This window comes from Cynocephalus volans, chromosome 4, assembly GCF_027409185.1.
Source record: "Cynocephalus volans isolate mCynVol1 chromosome 4, mCynVol1.pri, whole genome shotgun sequence".
Taxonomy (NCBI): Eukaryota; Metazoa; Chordata; class Mammalia; order Dermoptera; family Cynocephalidae; genus Cynocephalus; species Cynocephalus volans.
The window spans coordinates 114,470,439-114,475,682 of NC_084463.1; the positions used below are offsets into that span (position 1 = coordinate 114,470,439).

The following is a 5,244-nucleotide window of genomic DNA, read 5'->3' on the forward strand; positions in this document are numbered from 1 at the left end:
CCTCTTCAAGGCCCCACCTTTCAACTACCATAATAGGATTTCCTACCCTCAACAGTTACAGTGAGAATTAAGCTTCTAATATATGAACTTTGGGGGGCACAATTCAATCAATACACAGCACAGATATTTAGGAGATAAACTAGTTAAGAATTAAGTTAATTAGGTTGTGGAAGTTAAGAAGAAAGAAGAAACAGGTGAGCATGGCTTCTATGTTTCTAGCTTGGGAAAAAAGGTGGATATTAAAGCCTTTCACTGAGGTGGAACCATAATGCAGTTTATGTTCTTGGGGAAGATCATGAGTTCCATTTGGGACACAATGTGAGGCATTCAAGTAAAGATGTACATTAGGCAATTGGCTATATAGGTCAGGAGCATTGGGGAGAGAGGTTTGGAAATAAAAATTTGTGATTTACAAGCAAATGGATGGTAACTGATTAAATCATTGGTAATAGATGAGATCACTGAGGGAGAGTATAGCTATAAAGTGAGAAGAGAAGCAAGGAAGAAGTCAACATTTAAGGGTATGTGGAAGAAGAGGAATTTGTGAAGGAGGCTGTGAGAGAAGATTCTTAGGGTTTGGAAGGGTTGGAATAAAACCAGGAGAGAAGTATCTCCTGGAAGCTAACAGTATACAAAATTTTAAGAATGAGGGAGTGATCATTAGTGTCAAAGGCTAAAAAAAAGGCCAGGTAAGTGGAGAACTGATGTAAAAGCCATACAAAATCAAAAGAGTGAAAGAAGGGCTGGCCAGTTAGCTCAGATGGTGGGAGTCTGGTGCTGAGAACACTAAGCACAATTCTGACATCAGAATTCAGAGTTCGATCCCTGTACAAGCCAACCATCAAAAAAAATTTTTTTTTTAAAGAGAAAGAAGACTGGAAGGAAATATAAAATACACAAAACCTTAATTGGAGTTAATACTACAGGGGAATTATGGGAGTTTTTAAATTCTTTTTTACAGTTGTTATCTCAATGTTCCCAGACCATGGCAGTGAGTATGTACCAAATTTGAACAATGAGAGAGAATATCTAGGAAAATTTTAGGAGGTTATTGGAATGGAGAACTTTCACTTCCAGCTAAGATGGAGTAACAGGCACTGGATTTAACCTCCTGCCTAAAACAATTATAAAACCAGACAAAATATATGAAATCACTATTTCAGACAACAGGCAGCAGGCAGTGTAGAACACTGATCCCTGAAACGGGACAAAAATAAGGCCTAATACTGCACCTGCTTACTGTCTGGAGAGTTTCCAGGTTGTAGTCTATAGAGAGACAACCTAAACAGAACTGGCAGATTCTCCAGGTTGAAGAGACAGAGCTGGTGGTTCAAGGAGGCCAAGCTGGCTAGAGTTCACATGATAGAGAACCAGAGAGGAGAGAGTCGTATAGAGAGAACTCCAGAGATTCTCAGAGGATTCTCTTTAGGTCTTTACCCAAGTACTGATGATCACATGCATATGCAGAAGCTACTGGAGGCTGGAGAAAGAACACTTGAAAGAAACAGGTGAAACAATTCTTGGAGCTCATACCAGGTTAGAAATAGTTCATATTCCCAACAACCAGAATAAAGAAATCTCATAATATATTGAGCATGGGGAGAATACCCAGAAGGATACTGCCTCATAATGGAGCCAAATTAGTCCTAGAATAGACTCGCTCCCAAAGCTTTAAAGCAAGCACAAAGGCATCAAACTGTTTCCTAGTAAGTTAATTGCATCCTGGAACAAAGCTCAAAACAATTAAGAAATAAAAATGTTCAGCACCCAACAATGTAAAGTTCACAATGCTGGCATTGAATCAAACTTACCAGACATGCAAAGAAGAAGGAAATTATGACCCCTTATGAAGAGAAAAATCAATCAGTAGGAACAGACCCATAATAACACAGATGACAGACAGAATTAGAAGACAGGAACAATAAACAGATATTATAAACACATTTTGTATGTTTAAGAAGACAGAGGTAATCATGAGCATGTCCAGGGGAGAGATGGAAGATATAAAAAAAGACCTAAATCAAACTTAAGAGAGAGGAAAAATGCTATATGGAGATGAAAAATATACTAGAGGAGACTAACAGATTAGACACTGCAGGAAAAAAAATTAGTGAATTCTAAAGACAGCAATAAAAACTATTCAAAATAAAACACAGGAAAAATACTTAAAAAAAAGAATGGAGTATCAGTGAGCTGATAAACATGTGTATAATTGGAAATCCTGAAGGAGAGGCTAGGGAGGAGGCAGGAGAAATACAGTAAGTCCTCTGTATTTGCTGGTTCCACATCCATGGATTCAACAAACCATGGATGGAAAATGTAGTTAGGCCTATGACAGTTGCATCTGTACTAAACATGTACAGACTTTTTTTTCTTGTTACTATTCCCAGAACAATACAGTATTACAGCTATTTACATAGCATTTACATTGTATTAGGTATTGTAAGTAATCTACAGATGATTAACACTATATGGGAGATGTACATAGGTAATATGTAAATACTGTGTCATTTTATTAGGGACTAGTGGGGCAGGGGAGGCGTATTGCAACCAGTTCCCCAAAGAAACCAAGGGATGACTGTACATGAAGACACAATGGCCCAAAATTTCCCAAAGTTGATGAAAACTATAAATCCACAGATCCAATTAGTTCCATGAGCCACAAGAAGAAGAAACATGCAGACGGCACACTAAGGCACGTCATTATCAATTTACTTAAAATCAGGTGATAAAGAGAAAATCTTCAAACAGCTAGAGAAAAAAAGATGTTGCATAGAGAGGAACAAAGGTAATGACAGCAGACTTCTCATCTGAAACTATGAATATGCAAGACAAAAGAAAGTAACACAATATTTTTAAAGTGCTAAAAGAAAAAACCGTCAACTTAGAATTCCATATCTAGCAAATATGTCTTTCAAAAATAAAGGAAACCAAACTTACTATGAAGCCACAGTAATCAAGAGAGTGTGGTATTGGCACAAAGGTATGCCTATAGATCAATGGAACAAAATAGTCCAGAAATAAAGTCTTACATTTATGGTTATTTGATTTAGACAAAGGAGCAAGGACAGCTCAGTGAGGGAAAGGACAGTATTTTCAACAAATGGTGCTAGGAAAATTGAATATCCACAGCAAAAAAATGAACTCAGACTCTCACCTTATACCATACACAAAAATTAGTTCAAAATGGATTATAGAACCAGATGTAAGAGCTAACATTATTAATACTTCTAAAATAAAACAGGAGAGAAATCTTCATGGCCTTGGGTTGGACAACGAGTTTTTAGACATGACACTAAAAGCATAAGCTGTAAAAGAAAATGTTAATAAACTGGACTTCATCAAAATAAAAAAACTTTTGTGTTCATAAGACACCATTAAGAAAAGGAACAGAGGACAGGCTGGCTGCTGCAGTACGATCTTCGTTTCCCTGAGTGCTGGCCCAGGATAAAGGAAGATGGTGCTGCATCTGGATTCGTTTCGTGTAGATAAAGGAGGGGACCCAGCCCTCATCCAAGAGACACAGAGAAGTGCTTCAAGGACCCAGGCCTAGTAGACCAGCTAGTGAAGGCAGACAGCGAGTGGCGACGATGCAGATTTCGGGCAGACAACTTGAAAAAGCTGAAGAACATGTGCAGCAAGACAATCAGGGAGAAATGAAGAAAAAAGAGCCAGTGGGAGATGATGAGTCCGTTCCAGAGAATGCACTAAATTTTGATGACCTCACTGCAGACACTTTAGCTCAACTGAAAGTCTCACAAATCAAAAAAGTTCAACTCCTCATCGATGAAGCCTTCCTGAAGTGTGATGCTGAGCGGATAAAGCTGAAAGCAGAGCGGTTCAAGAGTCTCCAAGAGATCGGGAAACTTTTGCACCCCTCTGTGCCCATCAGTAATGATGAAGATGCAGACAACAAAGTAGAGAGGATTTGGGGTGATTGTAGGGTCAGGAAGAAGTACTCTCACATGGACCTGGTGGTGATGGCAGATGGCTTTGAAGGCAAAAAGGGGCCGTGGTGGCTGGGAGTTGAGGGTACTTTCTGAAGGGGGTCCTAGTGTTCCTGGAACAGGCACTCATCCAGCATACCCTTCATACCTTGGGAAGTCAGGGATACACTCCCCATCTATATCCCCTTTTTCATAAGAAAGGAGGTCATGCAGGAGGTGGCACAGCTCAGCCAGTTTGATGAAGAACTTTATATGGTGATTGGCAAAGGCAGTGAGAAGTCTGATGACAACTCCTATGATGAGAAATACCTGATTGCCACCTCAGAGCAGCCCATCGCTGCCCTACACCGGGACAAGTGGCCGTGGCTGGAGGATCTGCCCATCAAGTATGTCAGCCTGTCAACCTGCTTTCACCAGGAAGTGGGCTCTCATGGCCGTGAAACCCAGGGCATCTTTTGAGTCCATCAGTTTGAAAAGATTGAGCAGTTTGTGTACTCATCACCCCATGACAACAAGTCGTGGGAGATGTTTGAAGAGATGATCACCACCGCAGAGGAGTTCTACTAGTCATTAGGGATCCCCTTACCACATTGTGAATATTGTCTCAGATCCTTTGAATCTCAGTGCCAGTAAGAAGCTTGATTTGGAGGCCTGGTTTCCAGGCTCAGGAGCCTTCCGTGAGTTAGTCTCCTGTTCTAATTGCACAGACTATCAGGCTCGATGGCTCCAAATCCGATATGGGCAGACCAAGAAGATGATGGACAAGGTGGAGTTTGTCCACATGCTCAATGTTACAATATGCGCCACTACTCATACCATCTGCGCCATCCTTGAGAACTACCAGACAGAGAAGGGCATCATTGTGCCCAAGAAATTGAAGGAGTTCATGCCGCCAGGGCTCCAAGAACTGATCCCCTTTGACCAGGAGCCATCAAAGAAGCAGAAGAAGCAACACAAGGGCAGCAAAAAGAAAGTGGCAGCAAGAGATGTCATCCTGGAAAACTGGCTGCAGAACATGGAGGTCACTGATGCCTGAACATTCCTTGCTCCCAGTTTGCCAGGATTTTGTTTGTCAGCTGGGATCCCAGAGCCTGCCAAAAGCAGGGAAGCCAAGAACCCACTCGTCAGCCTGCCCCTATCTGACTGCACAGCTAGAAGGGGCCCAGCCTGCCATGTACAATGCAAATGTCCCTGTCTCCTTGCATGGATATAGGATCAAATCACTGATGACTGATGAAACCATGTAATAAAGCATCTCAGTAGGGCATAGGACTCTTCCTCAGTCTTCTTCCCAGGC

General features: G+C 41.2%; 1 pseudogene; it reads left to right on the forward strand.

The window, feature by feature from the left end:
• Positions 1-3,457: 3,457 nt before the first annotated feature.
• On the forward strand, positions 3,458-4,983 carry LOC134377099 (serine--tRNA ligase, cytoplasmic-like; annotated as a pseudogene).
• Positions 4,984-5,244: the final 261 nt, after the last annotated feature.